The following is a 15599-nucleotide window of genomic DNA, read 5'->3' as shown; positions in this document are numbered from 1 at the left end:
ATTATTCCCGGGATTGTTTGCCTAGCCGAAGCGTTAAACGACATGCAATTCTGACGAATATTCAGCCTACTGTCAAACCATTGCAGAACACACCAGTTCTCGTTCGATCACTGAATTTAAGCTGCATCGGGCGTTTTTAGTACTTGCCTGGGAGACCGGCTGGGAATACCACGTGCAGTAGGCTGGTGAACATTTTTATTGCAGAATACACCAGTTCTCGTCCAATCACTGAAGTTAAGCTGCATCGGGCGTGGTTAGTACTTGGATGGGAGACCGGCTGGGAATACCACGTGCAGTAGGCTCATCAACATTTTTATTCCACATTACATACTAACTTTTTCCCATGATTTTTTGCCTAGACGAAGCATTAAATGACATACAATTCGGACGAACATTCAGCCTACTGCCAAACCATTGCAGAATACACCAGTTCTTGTCCGATCACTGAAGTTAAGCTGCATCGGGCGTGGTTAGTACTTGCATGGGAGACATGCTGGGAATAACACGTGCATTAGGCTCATCAACATTTTTATTCCACATTACATACTAACGTTTTCCCGGGATTTTTTGCCTATCCGAAGTATTAAATTACATCCAATTCCGACGAATATTCAGCCTACTGCCAAACCATTGCAGAATACGCCAGTTCTCGTCTGATCTCTGAAGTTAAGCTGCATTGGGCGTGGTTAGTACTTGCATGGGAGACCGGCTGAGAAGACCACATGCAGTATGCTCATCAACATTTTTATTCCACATTACATACTAACTTTTTCCCATGATTTTTTTCCTAGACGAAGCATTAAATGACATACAATTCGGACGAATATTCAGCCTACAGCCAAACCATTGCAGAATACACCAGTTCTCATCCGATCACTGAAGTTAATCTGCATCGGGCGTGGTTAATACTTGCATGGGAGACCGGCTGGGAATACCACTTGTTGTAGGCTTATCAACATTATTATTCCACCGTACATGCCAAATTATTCCTGGGATTGTTTGCCTAGACGAAGCATTAAATGACATACAATTCGTACGAATATTCAGCCTACAGCCAAACCATTGCAGAATACACCAGTTCTCGTCCGATCACTGAAGTTAAGCTGCATCCGGCGTGGTTAGTACTTGCATGGGAGACCGGCTGGGAATACCACGTGTATTAGGCTGATCAACATTTTTATTCCACCTTACATACTAACGTTTTCCGGGGATTTTTTGCCTATCCGAAGTATTAAATTACATCCAATTCGGACGAATATTCAGCCTACTGCCAAACCATTTCAGAATACACCAGTTCTTGTCCGATCACTGAAGTTAAGCTGCATCGGGCGTGGTTAGTACTTACATGGGAGACAGGCTGGGAATAACACGTGCATTAGGCTCATCAACATTTTTATTCCACCGTACATACTAACGTTTTCCCGGGATTTTTTGCCTATCCGAAGTATTAAATTACATCCCATTCGGACGAATATTCAGCCTACTGCCAAACCATTTCAGAATACACCAGTTCTTGTCCGATCACTGAAGTTAATCTGTATCGGGTGTGGTTAATACTTGCATGGGAGACCGGCTGGGAATACCACTTGTAGTAGGCTTATCAACATTATTATTCCACCGTACATGCCAAATTATTCCCGGGATTGTTTGCCTAGCCGAAACGTTAAACGACATGCAATTCTGACGAATATTCAGCCTACTGTCAAACCATTGCAGAACACACCAGTTCTCGTTCGATCACTGAATTTAAGCTGCATCTGGCGTGGTTAGTACTTGCATGGAAGACCGGCTGAGAATACCACGTGCAGTAAGCTCATCAACATTTTTATTGCAGAATACACCAGTTCTCGTCCGATCACTGAAGTTAATCTGTATCGGGTGTGGTTAATACTTGCATGGGAGACCGGCTGGGAATACCACTTGTAGTAGGCTTATCAACATTATTATTCCACCGTACATGCCAAATTATTCCCGGGATTGTTTGCCTAGCCGAAGCGTTAAACGACATGCAATTCTGACGAATATTCAGCCTACTGTCAAACCATTGCAGAACACACCAGTTCTCGTTCGATCACTGAATTTAAGCTGAATCGGGCGTGGTTAGTACTTGCATGGGAGACCGGCTGGGAATACCACGTGCAGTAGGCTTATCAACATTTTTATTCCACCGTACATACCAAATTTATCCCTTGATTATTTGCCTAGCCGAAACATTAATTGAAATCCAATTCCGAAGAATATTCAGCCTAATGCCAAACCATTGCAGAATACACCAGTTCTCGTCCGATCACTGAAGTTAAGCCGCATCGGGCATGGTTAGTACTTGCATGGGAGACAGGCTGGGAATACCACCTGTAGTAGGCTTATCAACATTTTTATTCCACCGTACATACTAACTTTTTCCCGGGATTTGTTGCCTAGCCGAAGTATTAAATTACATCCAACTCCGACGAATATTCCCAGCCGGTCTCCCATGCAAGTCCTAACCATGCCCGATGCAGCTTAACTTCAGTGATCGGACGAGAACTGGTGTATTCTGCAATGGTTTGGCAGTAGGCTGAATTATCGTCGGAATTGGATTTCAATTAATGTTTCGGCTAGGCAAATAATCAAGGGAAAAAGATAGTATGTACAGTGGAATAAAAATGTTGATAAGCCTACTGCACGTGGTATTCCCAGCCGGTCTCCCATGCAAGTACTAACCGCGCCCGATGCAGCATAAATTCAGTGATTAGACGAGAACTGGTGTGTTCTGCAATGGTTTCACAGTAGGCTGAATATTCGTCCGAATTGTATGTAATTTAATGCTTCGTCTAGGCAAAAAAATCATGGGGAAAAAGTTAGTATGTAATGTGGAATAAAAATGTTGATGAGCCTACTGCACGTGGTATTCCCAGCGGCTCTCCCATGCAAGTACTAACCACGCCCGATGCAGCTTAACTTCAGTGATCGGACGAGAACTGATGTATTCTGCAATGGTTTGGCAGTAGGCTGAATATTCATCGGAATTGGATGTAATTTAATACTTCGGCTAGGCAACAAATCCCGGGAAAAAGATGGTATGTACGGAGGAATAAAAATGTTGATAAGCCTACTGCACGTGGTATTCCTAGCCGGTCTCCCATGCAAGTACAATCCATGCCCAATGCAGATTAACTTCAGTGATCGGACGAGAACTGGTGTATTCTGCAATGGTTTGGCAGTAGGCTGAATATTCGTCCGAATTGTATGTCATTTAATGCTTCGTCTGGGCAAAAAATCATGGGAAAAATTTAGAATGTAATGTGGAATAAAAATGTTGATGGACCTACTGCACGTGGTATTCCCTGCCGGTCTCCCGTGCAAGTCCTAACCATGCCCGATGCGGCTTAAATTCAGTGATCGGACGAGAAATGGTGTATTATGCATTGGTTTGGCAGTAGGCTGAATATTTGTCGCAATTGGATGTCATTTAATGCTTCGGTTAGCAAAAAATCATGGAAAAAATTTAGTAAGTACGGTGGAATAAAAATGTTCATCAGCCTACTGCATGTGGTATTTCCAGCGAGTCTCCCATGCAAGTACTGACCACGCCCGATGCAGCTAAACTTCAGTGATCAGACGAGAGCTGGTGTATTCTGCAATGGTTTGGCAGTAGGCTGAATATTCGTCGGAATTGGATGTCATTTAGTACTTCGGCTAGGCAAAAAATCCCGGGAAAAAGTTAGTATGTACGGTGGAATAAAAATGTTGATGAGCCTACTGCATGTGGTATTCCCAGCCGGTCTCCCATGCAAGTACTAAGCACGCCCGAGGCAGCTTAACTTCAGTGATCGGACGAGAACTGGTGTATTCTGCAATGGTTTGGCAGTTGGCTGAATATTTGTCGGAATTGGATTTCAATTAATGCTTCGGCTAGGCAAAAAATCCCGGTAAATAGTTAGCATGTATGGTGGAATAAAAATGCTTATGTGCCTACTGCACGTAATATTCTCAGCTGGTCTCCCATACAAGTACTAACTACGCCCGATGCAGCTTAACTTCAGTGATCGGACGAGAACTTGTGTATTCTGCATTGGTTTGGCAGTAGGCTGAATATTCGTCGGAATTGGATGTAATTAGGACTTCGGCTAGGCAAAAAATCCCGGGAAAACGTTAGTATGTACGGTGGAATAAAAATGTTGATGAGCCTAATGCACGTGGTATTCCAAGCCGGTCTCCCATGCAAGTACTAACCACGCCCGATGCAGCTTAACTTCAGTGATCGGACGAGAACTGGTGTATTCTGCAATGGTTTGTCAGTAGGCTGAAAATTCGTCGGAATTGGATGCCATTTAATGATTCGGCTAGGCAAAAAATCACGGGAAAAAGTTAGTATGTACAGAGGAATAAAAATGTTAATGTGCCTACTGCACATGATATTCTCAGCCGGTCTCCCATGCAAGTACTAACCACGTCTGGTGTGCTTAACTTCAGTGATCGGACGAGAACTGGTGTATTCTGCAATGGTTTGTCAGTAGGCTGGAAATTCGTCGGAATTGGATGACATTTAATGCTTCGGCTTGGCAAAACATCATGAAAAAAAGTTAGTGTACGGTGGAATAAAAATGTTCATCAGCCTACTGCACGTAGTATTAACAGCTGTTCTCCAATGCAAGTACTAACCACGCCCGATGCAGCTTATCTTCAGTGATCGGACGAGAACAGGTGTATTCTGCAATGGTTTGGCAGTAGGCTGAATATTCGTCGGAATTGGATGTCATTTAATGCTACGGCTAGGCAAAAAATCATTGGAAAAAGTTAGTATGTAATGTGGAATAAAAATGTTGATGATCCTACTGCACGTGATATTCTCAGCCGGTCTCCCATGCAAGTTCTAACCACGTCCGGTGAGCTTAACTTCAGTGATCGGTCGAGAACTGGTGTATTCTGCAATGGTTTGTCAGTAGGCTGAAAATTCGTCGGAATTGGATGCCATTTAATGATTCGGCTAGGCAAAAAATCACGGGAAAAAGTTAGTATGTACAGAGGAATAAAAATGTTAATGTGCCTACTGCACATGATATTCTCAGCCGGTCTCCCATGCAAGTACTATCCACGTCTGGTGAACTTAACTTCAGTGATCGGACGAGAACTGGTGTATTCGGCAATGGTTTGTCAGTAGGCTGGAAATTCGTCGGAATTGGATGACATTTAATGCTTCGGCTTGGCAAAACATCATGAAAAAAAGTTAGTGTACGGTGGAATAAAAATGTTCATCAGCCTACTGCACGTAGTATTAACAGCTGTTCTCCAATGCAAGTACTAACCACGCCCGATGCAGCTTATCTTCAGTGATCGGACGAGAACAGGTGTATTCTGCAATGGTTTGGCAGTAGGCTGAATATTCGTCGGAATTGGATGTCATTTAATGCTACGGCTAGGCAAAAAATCATTGGAAAAAGTTAGTATGTAATGTGGAATAAAAATGTTGATGATCCTACTGCACGTGATATTCTCAGCCGGTCTCCCATGCAAGTTCTAACCACGTCCGGTGAGCTTAACTTCAGTGATCGGTCGAGAACTGGTGTATTCTGCAATGGTTTGTCAGTAGGCCGAAAATTCGTCGGAATTGGATGGCATTTAATGCTTCGGCCAGGCAAAAAATCCCGGTAAAAAGTTAGTATGTACGGTGGAATAAAAATGCTAATGTGCCTACTGCACGTAATATTCTCAGCTGGTCTCCCATACAAGTACTAACCACGCCCGATGCAGCTTAACTTCAGTGATCGGACGAGAACTGATGTATTCTGCAATGGTTTGGCAGTAGGCTGAATATTCATCGGAATTGGATGTAATTTAATACTTCGGCTAGGCAACAAATCCCGGGAAAAAGATGGTATGTACGGAGGAATAAAATGTTGATAAGCCTACTGCACGTGGTATTCCTAGCCGGTCTCCCATGCAAGTACAATCCATGCCCAATGCAGATAAACTTCAGTGATCGGACGAGAACTGGTGTATTCTGCAATGGTTTGGCAGTAGGCTGAATATTCGTCCGAATTGTATGTCATTTAATGCTTCGTCTGGGCAAAAAATCATGGGAAAAATTTAGAATGTAATGTGGAATAAAAATGTTGATGGACCTACTGCACGTGGTATTCCCTGCCGGTCTCCCGTGCAAGTCCTAACCATGCCCGATGCGGCTTAAATTCAGTGATCGGACGAGAAATGGTGTATTCTGCATTGGTTTGGCAGTAGGCTGAATATTTGTCGCAATTGGATGTCATTTAATGCTTCGGTTAGCAAAAAATCATGGAAAAAAGTTAGTAAGTACGGTGGAATAAAAATGTTCATCAGCCTACTGCATGTGGTATTTCCAGCGAGTCTCCCATGCAAGTACTAACCACGCCCGATGCAGCTAAATTTCAGTGATCGGACGAGAGCTGGTGTATTCTGCAATGGTTTGGCAGTAGGCTGAATACTCGTCGGAATTGGATGTCATTTAATGCTACGGCTAGACAACTAATCATGGGAAAAATTTAGTATGCAATGTGGAATCAAAATGTTGATAAGCCTACTGCACGTGGTATTCCCAGCCGGTCTCCCATGCATGTACTAACCACGCCCGATGCAGCTTAACTTCAGTGAACGGACGAGAACTGGTGTATTCTGCTATGTTTTGGCCGTAGCCTGAATATTCGTCGGAATTGGATGTCATTTAGTACTTCGGCTAGGCAAAAAATCTCGGGAAAAATTTAGTATGTACGGTGGAATAAAAATGTTGATGAGCCTAATGCACGTGGTATTCCCAGCCAGTCTCCAATGCAAGTACTGACCACGCCCGATGCAGCTTAACTTCAGTGATCGGACGAGAACTGGTGTATTCTGCAATGGTTTGGCCGTAGACTGAATATTCGTCCGAATTGTATGTAATTTAATGCTTCGTCTAGGCAAAAAATCATGGGGAAAAAGTTAGTATGTAATGTGGAATAAAAATGTTGATGAGCCTACTGCACGTGGTATTCCCAGCCGGTCTCCCGTGCAAGTACTAAGCACGCCCGATGCAGCTTAACTTCAGTGATCGGACGAGAACTGGTGTATTCTGCAATGGTTTGGCCGTTGGCTGAATATTTGTCGGAATTGGATTTCAATTAATGCTTCGGCTAGCCAAAAAATCACGGGAAAAAGATAGTATGTATGGTGGAAATAAAAAGTTGATTAGCCTACTGCACGTGGTATTCCCAGCAGGTCTCCCATGCAAGTACTAACCACGCCCGATGCAGCTTAACTTCAGTGATCGGACGAGAACTGCTGTATTCTGCAATGGTTTGGCAGTAGGCTGAATATTCGTCGGAATAGGATGTAATTTAATACTTCGGCTAGGCAAAAAATCCCGGGAAATAGTTAGTATGTATGGTGGAATAAAAATGTTGATGAGCCTAATGCACATGGTATTCCAGGACGGTCTGCCATGCAACCACGCCCGATGCAGCTTAACTTCAGTGATCGGACGAGAACTGGTGTATTCTGCAGTGGTTTTGCAGTAGGCTGAATATTCGTCCGAATTGTATGTCATTTAATGCTTCGTCTAGGCAAAAATTCATGGGAAAAAGTTAGAATGTAATGTGGAATAAAAATGTTGATGGGCCTACTGCATGTGGTATTCCCAGCCGGTCTCCCATGCAAGTCCTAACCATGCCCGATGCAGCTTAACTTCAGTGATCGGACGAGAACTGGTGTATTCTGCAATGGTTTGGCAGTAGGCTGAATTATCGTCGGAATTGGATTTCAATTAATGTTTCGGCTAGGCAAATAATCAAGGGAAAAAGATAGTATGTACGGTGGAATAAAAATGTTGATAAGCCTACTGCACGTGGTATTCCCAGCCGGTCTCCCATGCAAGTACTAACCGCGCCCGATGCAGCATAAATTCAGTGATTAGACGAGAACTGGTGTGTTCTGCAATTGTTTCACAGTAGGCTGAATATTCGTCCGAATTGTATGTAATTTAATGCTTCGTCTAGGCAAAAAATCATGGGGAAAAAGTTAGTATGTAATGTGGAATAAAAATGTTGATGAGCCTACTGCACGTGGTATTCCCAGCGGCTCTCCCATGCAAGTACTAACCACGCCCGATGCAGCTAAACTTCAGTGATCGAACGAGAGCTGATGTATTCTGCAATGGTTTGGCAGTAGGCTGAATACTCGTCGGAATTGGATGTCATTTAATGCTACGGCTAGACAAATAATCATGGGAAAAAGTTAGTATGCAATGTGGAATCAAAATGTTGATAAGCCTACTGCACGTGGTATTCCCAGCCGGTCTCCCATGCATGTACTAACCACGCCCGATGCAGCTTAACTTCAGTGATCGGACGAGAACTGGTGTATTCTGCTATGTTTTGGCAGCAGCCTGAATATTCGTCGGAATTGGATGTCATTTAGTACTTCGGCTAGGCAAAAAATCCCGGGAAAAATTTAGTATGTACGGTGGAATAAAAATGTTGATGAGCCTAATGCACGTGGTATTCCCAGCCGGTTTCCAATGCAAGTACTGACCATGCCCGATGCAGCTTAACTTCAGTGATCGGACGAGAACTGCTGTATTCTGCAATGGTTTGGCAGTAGGCTGAATATTCGTCGGAATTGGATGTAATTTAATACTTCGGCTAGGCAAAACATTCCGGGAAAAAGTTAGTATGTATGGTAGAATAAAAATGTTGATGAGCCTAATGCACATGGTTATCCAGGCCGGTCTCCCATGCAACCACGCCCGATGCAGCTTAACTTCAGTGATCGGACGAGAACTGGAGTATTCTGCAATGGTTTGGCAGTAGGCTGAATATTCGCCCGAATTGTATGTCATTTAATGCTTCGTCTAGGCAAAAAATCATGGGAAAAAGTTAGAATGTAATGTGGAATAAAAATGTTGATGGGCCTACTGCACGTGGTATTCCCAGCCGGTCTCCCATGCAAGTCCTAACCATGCCCGATGCGGCTTAACTTCAGTGATCGGACGAGAACTGGTGTATTCTGCATTGGTTTGGCAGTAGGCTGAACATTCGGCGGAATTGGATTTCAATTAATGTTTCGGCTAGGCAAATAATCAAGGGAAAAAGATAGTATGTACGGTGGAATAAAAATGTTGATAAGCCTACTGCACGTGGCATTCCCAGCGGGTCTCCCATGCAAGTACTAACCACGCCCGATGCAGCTTAACTTCAGTGATTGGACGAGAACTGGTGTACTCTGCAATGGTTTGGCAGTAGGCTGAATATTCGTCGGAATTGGATGTAATTTAATACTTCGGCTAGTCAAAAAATCCCGGAAAAAAGTTAGTATGTACGGTGGAATAAAAATGTTGATGAGCCTACTGCATGTGGTATTCCCAGCCGGTCTCCCATGCAAGTACTAACCACGCCCGATGCAGCATAAATTCAGTGATTAGACGAGAACTGGTGTGTTCTGCAATGGTTTGACAGTAGGCTGAATATTCGTCGGAATTGGATGTCATTTACTGCTACGGCTTGGCAAAAAAATCATAGGTAAAAGTTAGTATGAAATGTGGAATGTGGAATAAAAATGTTGATGAGCCTACTGCACGTGGTATTCTCAGCCGGTCTCCCATGCAAGTACTAACCACGCCCAATGCAGCTTAACTTCAGAGATCAGACGAGAACTAGTGTATTCTGCAATGGTTAGGCAGTAGGCTGAATATTCGTCGCAATTGGATGTAATTTAATACTTCGGCTAGGCAAAAAATCCCGGGAAAACGTTAGTATGTACGGTGGAATAAAAATGTTGATGAGCCTAATGCACGTGTTATTCCCAGCCTGTGTCCCATGCAAGTACTAACCACGCCCGATGCAGCTTAACTTCAGTGATCGTATGAGAACTGGTGTATTCTGCAATGGTTTGGGAGTAGGCTGAATATTCGTCCGAATTGTATGTCATTTAATGCTTCGTCTAGGCAAAAAATCATGGGGAAAAAGTTAGTATGTAATGTGGAATAAAAATGTTGAAGAGCCTACTGCACGTGGTATTCCCAGCCGGTCTCCCATGCAAGTACTAAGCACGCCCGATGCAGCTTAACTTCAGTGATCGGACGAGAACTGGTGTATTCTGCAATAAAAAAGTTCATCAGCCTACTGCACGTGGTATTCCCAGCCTGTCTCCAGGCAAGTACTAAACACGCCCGATGCAGCTTAACTTCAGTTATCAGACGAGAACTGGTGTATTATGCAATGGTTTGGCAGTATGCTGAATATTCGTCGGAATTGGATGTCATTTAATGCTACGGCTAGGCAAAAAAATCATTGGAAAAAGTTAGTATGTAATGTGGAATAAAAATGTTGATGATCCTACTGCACGTGATATTCTCAGCCGGTCTCCCATGCAAGTTCTAACCACGTCCGGTGAGCTTAACTTCAGTGATCGGTCGAGAACTGGTGTATTCTGCAATGGTTTGTCAGTAGGCTGAAAATTCGTCGGAATTGGATGCCATTTAATGATTCGGCTAGGCAAAAAATCACGGGAAAAAGTTAGTATGTACAGAGGAATAAAAATGTTAATGTGCCTACTGCACATGATATTCTCAGCCGGTCTCCCATGCAAGTACTAACCACGTCTGGTGAGCTTAACTTCAGTGATCGGACGAGAAGTGGTGTATTCTGCAATGGTTTGTCAGTAGGCTGGAAATTCGTCGGAATTGGATGACATTTAATGCTTCGGCTTGGCAAAACATCATGAAAAAAAGTTAGTGTACGGTGGAATAAAAATGTTCATCAGCCTACTGCACGTAGTATTAACAGCTGTTCTCCAGTGCAAGTACTAACCACGCCCGATGCAGCTTATCTTCAGTGATCGGACGAGAACAGGTGTATTCTGCAATGGTTTGTCAGTAGGCTGGAAATTCGTCGGAATTGGATGACATTTAATGCTTCGGCTTGGCAAAACATCATGAAAAAAAGTTAGTGTACGGTGGAATAAAAATGTTCATCAGCCTACTGCACGTAGTATTAACAGCTGTTCTCCAGTGCAAGTACTAACCACGCCCGATGCAGCTTAACTTCAGTGATCGGACGAGAACTGATGTATTCTGCAATGGTTTTGGTCGGAATTGGATGGCATTTAATGCTTCGGCCAGGCAAAAAATCCCGGTAAAAAGTTAGTATGTACGGTGGAATAAAAATGCTAATGTGCCTACTGCACGTAATATTCTCAGCTGGTCTCCCATACAAGTAGTAACCACGCCCGATGCAGCTTAACTTCAGTGATCGGACGAGAACTGATGTATTCTGCAATGGTTTGGCAGTAGGCTGAATATTCATCGGAATTGGATGTAATTTAATACTTCGGCTAGGCAACAAATCCCGGGAAAAAGATGGTATGTACGGAGGAATAAAAATGTTGATAAGCCTACTGCACGTGGTATTCCTAGCCGGTCTCCCATGCAAGTACAATCCATGCCCAATGCAGATAAACTTCAGTGATCGGACGAGAACTGGTGTATTCTGCAATGGTTTGGCAGTAGGCTGAATATTCGTCCGAATTGTATGTCATTTAATGCTTCGTCTGGGCAAAAAATCATGGGAAAAATTTAGAATGTAATGTGGAATAAAAATGTTGATGGACCTACTGCACGTGGTATTCCCTGCCGGACTCCCGTGCAAGTCCTAACCATGCCCGATGCGGCTTAAATTCAGTGATCGGACGAGAAATGGTGTATTCTGTATTGGTTTGGCAGTAGGCTGAATATTTGTCGCAATTGGATGTCATTTAATGCTTCGGTTAGCAAAAAATCATGGACAAAAGTTAGTAAGTACGGTGGAATAAAAATGTTCATCAGCCTACTGCATGTGGTATTTCCAGCGAGTCTCCCATGCAAGTACTAACCGCGCCCGATGCAGCTAAACTTCAGTGATCGGACGAGAGCTGGTGTATTCTGCAATGGTTTGGCAGTAGGCTGAATACTCGTCGGAATTGGATGTCATTTAATGCTACGGCTAGACAAATAATCATGGGAAAAATTTAGTATGCAATGTGGAATCAAAATGTTGATAAGCCTACTGCACGTGGTATTCCCAGCCGGTCTCCCATGCATGTACTAACCACGCCCGATGCAGCTTAACTTCAGTGAACGGACGAGAACTGGTATATTCTGCTATGTTTTAGCAGTAGCCTGAATATTCGTCGGAATTGGATGTCATTTAGTACTTCGGCTAGGCAAAAAATCCCGGGAAAATTTTAGTATGTACGGTGGAATAAAAATGTTGATGAGCCTAATGCACGTGGTATTCCCAGCCAGTCTCCAATGCAAGTACTGACCACGCCCGATGCAGCTTAACTTCAGTGATCGGACGAGAACTGGTGTATTCTGCAATGGTTTGGCCGTAGACTGAATATTCGTCCGAATTGTATGTAATTTAATGCTTCGTCTAGGCAAAAAATCATGGGGAAAATGTTAGTATGTAATGTGGAATAAAAATGTTGATGAGCCTACTGCACGTGGTATTCCCATCCGGTCTCCCGTGCAAGTACTAAGCACGCCCGATGCAGCTCAACTTCAGTGATCGGACGAGAACTGGTGTATTCTGCAATGGTTTGGCCGTTGGCTGAATATTTGTCGGAATTGGATTTCAATTAATGCTTCGGCTAGCCAAAAAATCACGGGAAAAAGATAGTATGTATGGTGGAAATAAAAAGTTGATTAGCCTACTACACGTGGTTTTCCCAGCAGGTCTCCCATGCAAGTACTAACCACGCCCGATGCAGCTTAACTTCAGTGATCGGACGAGAACTGCTGTATTCTGCAATGGTTTGGCAGTAGGCTGAATATTCGTCGGAATAGGATGTAATTTAATACTTCGGCTAGGCAAAACATTCCGGGAAAATGTTAGTATGTATGGTAGTATTAAAATGTTGATGAGCCTAATGCACATGGTTATCCAGGCCGGTCTCCCATGCAACCACGCCCGATGCAGCTTAACTTCAGTGATCGGACGAGAACTGGAGTATTCTGCAATGGTTTGGCAGTAGGCTGAATATTCGCCCGAATTGTATGTCATTTAATGCTTCGTCTGGGCAAAAAATCATGGGAAAAAGTTAGAATGAAATGTGGAAGAAAAATGTTGATGGGCCTACTGCACGTGGTATTCTCAGCCGGTCTCCCGTGCAAGTCCTAACCATGCCTGATGCGGCTTAACTTCAGTGATCGGACGAGAACTGGTGTAATCTGAAATGGTTTGGCAGTAGCCTGAATATATGTCGGAATTGGATTTCAATTAATGTTTCGGCTAGGCAAAAAATCAAAGGAAAAAGATAGTATGTACGGTGGAATAAAAATGTTGATAAGCCTACTGCACGTGGCATTCCCAACAGGCCTCCCATGCAAGTACTAACCACGCCCGATGCAGCTTAACTTCAGTGATCGGACGAGAACTGCTGTATTCTGCAATGGTTTGGCAGTAGGCTGAATATTCGTGGGAATTGGATGTAATTTAATACTTCGGCTAGGCAAAAAATCCCGGGAAATAGTTAGTATGTATGGTGGAATAAAAATGTTGATGAGCCTAATGCACATGGTATTCCAGGACGGTCTGCCATGCAACCACGCCCGATGCAGCTTAACTTCAGTGATCGGACAAGAACTGGTGTATTCTGCAGTGGTTTTGCAGTAGGCTGAATATTCGTCCGAATTGTATGTCATTTAATGCTTCGTCTAGGCAAAAAATCATGGGAAAAAGTTAGAATGTAATGTGGAATAAAAATGTTGATGGGCCTACTGCATGTGGTATTCCCAGCCGGTCTCCCATGCAAGTCCTAACCATGCCCGATGCAGCTTAACTTCAGTGATCGGACGAGAACTGGTGTATTCTGCAATGGTTTGGCAGTAGGCTGAATTATCGTCGGAATTGGATTTCAATTAATGTTTCGGCTAGGCAAATAATCAAGGGAAAAAGATAGTATGTACGGTGGAATAAAAATGTTGATAAGCCTACTGCACGTGGTATTCCCAGCCGGTCTCCCATGCAAGTACTAACCGCGCCCGATGCAGCATAAATTCAGTGATTAGACGAGAACTGGTGTGTTCTGCAATGGTTTCACAGTAGGCTGAATATTCGTCCGAATTGTATGTAATTTAATGCTTCGTCTAGGCAAAAAATCATGGGCAAAAAGTTAGTATGTAATGTGGAATAAAAATGTTGATGAGCCTACTGCACGTGGTATTCCCAGCGGCTCTCCCATGCAAGTACTAACCACGCCCGATGCAGCTAAACTTCAGTGATCGGACGAGAGCTGATGTATTCTGCAATGGTTTGGGAGTAGGCTGAATACTCGTCGGAATTGGAAGTCATTTAATGCTACGGCTAGACAAATAATCATGGGAAAAAGTTAGTATGCAATGTGGAATCAAAATGTTGATAAGCCTACTGCACGTGGTATTCCCAGCCGGTCTCCCATGCATGTACTAACCACGCCCGATGCAGCTTAACTTCAGTGATCGGACGAGAACTGGTGTATTCTGCTATGTTTTGGCAGTAGCCTGAATATTCGTCGGAATTGGATGTCATTTAGTACTTCGGCTAGGCAAAAAATCCCGGGGAAAATTTAGTATGTACGGTGGAATAAAAATGTTGATGAGCCTAATGCACGTGTTATTCCCAGCCGGTTTCCAATGCAAGTACTGACCACTCCCGATGCAGCTTAACTTCAGTGATCGAACAAGAACTGGTGTATTCTGCAATGGTTTGGCCGTAGACTGAATATTCGTCCGAATTGTATGTAATTTAATGCTTCGTCTAGGCAAAAAATCATGGGGAAAAAGTTAGTATGTAATGTGGAATAACAATGTTGATGAGCCTACTGCACGTGGTATTCCCAGCCGGTCTCCCATGCAAGTACTAAGCACGCCCGATGCAGCTTAACTTCAGTGATCGGACGAGAACTGCTGTATTCTGCAATGGTTTGGCCGTTGGCTGAATATTTGTCGGAATTGGATTTCAATTAATGCTTCGGCTAGCCAAAAAATCACGGGAAAAAGATAGTATGTATGGTGGAAATAAAAAGTTGATTAGCCTACTACACGTGGTATTCCCAGCAGGTCTCCCATGCAAGTACTAACCACGCCCAATGCAGCTTAACATCAGTGATCGGACGAGAACTGCTGTATTCTGCAATGGTTTGGCAGTAGGCTGAATATTCGTCGGAATAGGATGTAATTTAATACTTCGGCTAGGCAAAACATTCCGGGAAAATGTTAGTATGTATGGTAGTATAAAAATGTTGATGAGCCTAATGCACATGGTTATCCAGGCCGGTCTCCCATGCAACCACGCCCGATGCAGCTTAACTTCAGTGATCGGACGAGAACTGGAGTATTCTGCAATGGTTTGGCAGTAGGCTGAATATTCGCCCGAATTGTATGTCATTTAATGCTTCGTCTAGGCAAAAAATCATGGGAAAAAGTTAGAATGAAATGTGGAATAAAAATGTTGATGGGCCTACTGCACGTGGTATTCTCAGCCGGTCTCCCGTGCAAGTCCTAACCATGCCTGATGCGGCTTAACTTCAGTGATCGGACGAGAACTGGTGTAATCTGAAATGGTTTGGCAGTAGCCTGAATATATGTCGGAATT

The 15599-nt window shown here is 43.5% G+C and overlaps 45 pseudogenes; 9 read left to right on the top strand and 36 right to left on the bottom strand.

The window, feature by feature from the left end:
* Positions 1-64: 64 nt before the first annotated feature.
* LOC146726603 (5S ribosomal RNA) lies at positions 65-184 on the top strand (annotated as a pseudogene).
* Positions 185-398: 214 nt separating this feature from the next.
* Positions 399-518, top strand: LOC146726602 (5S ribosomal RNA; annotated as a pseudogene).
* Positions 519-614: 96 nt separating this feature from the next.
* On the top strand, positions 615-734 carry LOC146726601 (5S ribosomal RNA; annotated as a pseudogene).
* Positions 735-830: 96 nt separating this feature from the next.
* On the top strand, positions 831-950 carry LOC146726600 (5S ribosomal RNA; annotated as a pseudogene).
* A 96-nt stretch (positions 951-1046) lies between these two features.
* LOC146726599 (5S ribosomal RNA) lies at positions 1047-1166 on the top strand (annotated as a pseudogene).
* Positions 1167-1262: 96 nt separating this feature from the next.
* On the top strand, positions 1263-1382 carry LOC146726598 (5S ribosomal RNA; annotated as a pseudogene).
* Positions 1383-1478: 96 nt separating this feature from the next.
* LOC146726597 (5S ribosomal RNA) lies at positions 1479-1598 on the top strand (annotated as a pseudogene).
* Positions 1599-1694: 96 nt separating this feature from the next.
* Positions 1695-1814, top strand: LOC146726596 (5S ribosomal RNA; annotated as a pseudogene).
* Positions 1815-2028: 214 nt separating this feature from the next.
* On the top strand, positions 2029-2148 carry LOC146726595 (5S ribosomal RNA; annotated as a pseudogene).
* A 506-nt stretch (positions 2149-2654) lies between these two features.
* Positions 2655-2774, bottom strand: LOC146726594 (5S ribosomal RNA; annotated as a pseudogene).
* A 98-nt stretch (positions 2775-2872) lies between these two features.
* Positions 2873-2992, bottom strand: LOC146726593 (5S ribosomal RNA; annotated as a pseudogene).
* A 96-nt stretch (positions 2993-3088) lies between these two features.
* Positions 3089-3208, bottom strand: LOC146726592 (5S ribosomal RNA; annotated as a pseudogene).
* A 311-nt stretch (positions 3209-3519) lies between these two features.
* On the bottom strand, positions 3520-3639 carry LOC146726591 (5S ribosomal RNA; annotated as a pseudogene).
* Positions 3640-3735: 96 nt separating this feature from the next.
* On the bottom strand, positions 3736-3855 carry LOC146726590 (5S ribosomal RNA; annotated as a pseudogene).
* Positions 3856-3951: 96 nt separating this feature from the next.
* Positions 3952-4071, bottom strand: LOC146726589 (5S ribosomal RNA; annotated as a pseudogene).
* A 95-nt stretch (positions 4072-4166) lies between these two features.
* Positions 4167-4286, bottom strand: LOC146726588 (5S ribosomal RNA; annotated as a pseudogene).
* Positions 4287-5670: 1384 nt separating this feature from the next.
* On the bottom strand, positions 5671-5790 carry LOC146726587 (5S ribosomal RNA; annotated as a pseudogene).
* A 95-nt stretch (positions 5791-5885) lies between these two features.
* LOC146726586 (5S ribosomal RNA) lies at positions 5886-6005 on the bottom strand (annotated as a pseudogene).
* Positions 6006-6532: 527 nt separating this feature from the next.
* LOC146726585 (5S ribosomal RNA) lies at positions 6533-6652 on the bottom strand (annotated as a pseudogene).
* A 96-nt stretch (positions 6653-6748) lies between these two features.
* LOC146726584 (5S ribosomal RNA) lies at positions 6749-6868 on the bottom strand (annotated as a pseudogene).
* A 97-nt stretch (positions 6869-6965) lies between these two features.
* On the bottom strand, positions 6966-7085 carry LOC146726583 (5S ribosomal RNA; annotated as a pseudogene).
* A 96-nt stretch (positions 7086-7181) lies between these two features.
* On the bottom strand, positions 7182-7301 carry LOC146726582 (5S ribosomal RNA; annotated as a pseudogene).
* A 305-nt stretch (positions 7302-7606) lies between these two features.
* Positions 7607-7726, bottom strand: LOC146726581 (5S ribosomal RNA; annotated as a pseudogene).
* Positions 7727-8039: 313 nt separating this feature from the next.
* On the bottom strand, positions 8040-8159 carry LOC146726580 (5S ribosomal RNA; annotated as a pseudogene).
* A 96-nt stretch (positions 8160-8255) lies between these two features.
* LOC146726579 (5S ribosomal RNA) lies at positions 8256-8375 on the bottom strand (annotated as a pseudogene).
* A 96-nt stretch (positions 8376-8471) lies between these two features.
* On the bottom strand, positions 8472-8591 carry LOC146726578 (5S ribosomal RNA; annotated as a pseudogene).
* A 305-nt stretch (positions 8592-8896) lies between these two features.
* On the bottom strand, positions 8897-9016 carry LOC146726577 (5S ribosomal RNA; annotated as a pseudogene).
* Positions 9017-9112: 96 nt separating this feature from the next.
* Positions 9113-9232, bottom strand: LOC146726576 (5S ribosomal RNA; annotated as a pseudogene).
* Positions 9233-9328: 96 nt separating this feature from the next.
* LOC146726575 (5S ribosomal RNA) lies at positions 9329-9448 on the bottom strand (annotated as a pseudogene).
* Positions 9449-9552: 104 nt separating this feature from the next.
* On the bottom strand, positions 9553-9672 carry LOC146726574 (5S ribosomal RNA; annotated as a pseudogene).
* Positions 9673-9768: 96 nt separating this feature from the next.
* On the bottom strand, positions 9769-9888 carry LOC146726573 (5S ribosomal RNA; annotated as a pseudogene).
* Positions 9889-10103: 215 nt separating this feature from the next.
* Positions 10104-10222, bottom strand: LOC146726572 (5S ribosomal RNA; annotated as a pseudogene).
* A 938-nt stretch (positions 10223-11160) lies between these two features.
* LOC146726571 (5S ribosomal RNA) lies at positions 11161-11280 on the bottom strand (annotated as a pseudogene).
* A 96-nt stretch (positions 11281-11376) lies between these two features.
* Positions 11377-11496, bottom strand: LOC146726570 (5S ribosomal RNA; annotated as a pseudogene).
* A 311-nt stretch (positions 11497-11807) lies between these two features.
* On the bottom strand, positions 11808-11927 carry LOC146726569 (5S ribosomal RNA; annotated as a pseudogene).
* A 96-nt stretch (positions 11928-12023) lies between these two features.
* LOC146726568 (5S ribosomal RNA) lies at positions 12024-12143 on the bottom strand (annotated as a pseudogene).
* Positions 12144-12239: 96 nt separating this feature from the next.
* On the bottom strand, positions 12240-12359 carry LOC146726567 (5S ribosomal RNA; annotated as a pseudogene).
* Positions 12360-12456: 97 nt separating this feature from the next.
* On the bottom strand, positions 12457-12576 carry LOC146726566 (5S ribosomal RNA; annotated as a pseudogene).
* A 96-nt stretch (positions 12577-12672) lies between these two features.
* LOC146726565 (5S ribosomal RNA) lies at positions 12673-12792 on the bottom strand (annotated as a pseudogene).
* Positions 12793-13313: 521 nt separating this feature from the next.
* On the bottom strand, positions 13314-13433 carry LOC146726564 (5S ribosomal RNA; annotated as a pseudogene).
* Positions 13434-13738: 305 nt separating this feature from the next.
* LOC146726563 (5S ribosomal RNA) lies at positions 13739-13858 on the bottom strand (annotated as a pseudogene).
* A 96-nt stretch (positions 13859-13954) lies between these two features.
* LOC146726562 (5S ribosomal RNA) lies at positions 13955-14074 on the bottom strand (annotated as a pseudogene).
* A 313-nt stretch (positions 14075-14387) lies between these two features.
* Positions 14388-14507, bottom strand: LOC146726561 (5S ribosomal RNA; annotated as a pseudogene).
* Positions 14508-14820: 313 nt separating this feature from the next.
* Positions 14821-14940, bottom strand: LOC146726560 (5S ribosomal RNA; annotated as a pseudogene).
* Positions 14941-15036: 96 nt separating this feature from the next.
* Positions 15037-15156, bottom strand: LOC146726559 (5S ribosomal RNA; annotated as a pseudogene).
* Positions 15157-15599: the final 443 nt, after the last annotated feature.

This window comes from Saccoglossus kowalevskii, unplaced genomic scaffold, assembly GCF_978046115.1.
Source record: "Saccoglossus kowalevskii unplaced genomic scaffold, keSacKowa6.1 SCAFFOLD_24, whole genome shotgun sequence".
Classification (NCBI taxonomy): domain Eukaryota; kingdom Metazoa; phylum Hemichordata; class Enteropneusta; family Harrimaniidae; genus Saccoglossus; species Saccoglossus kowalevskii.
Note: the sequence above shows the minus strand (reverse complement) of the source record. Positions and strands in the feature narration are given on the sequence as shown.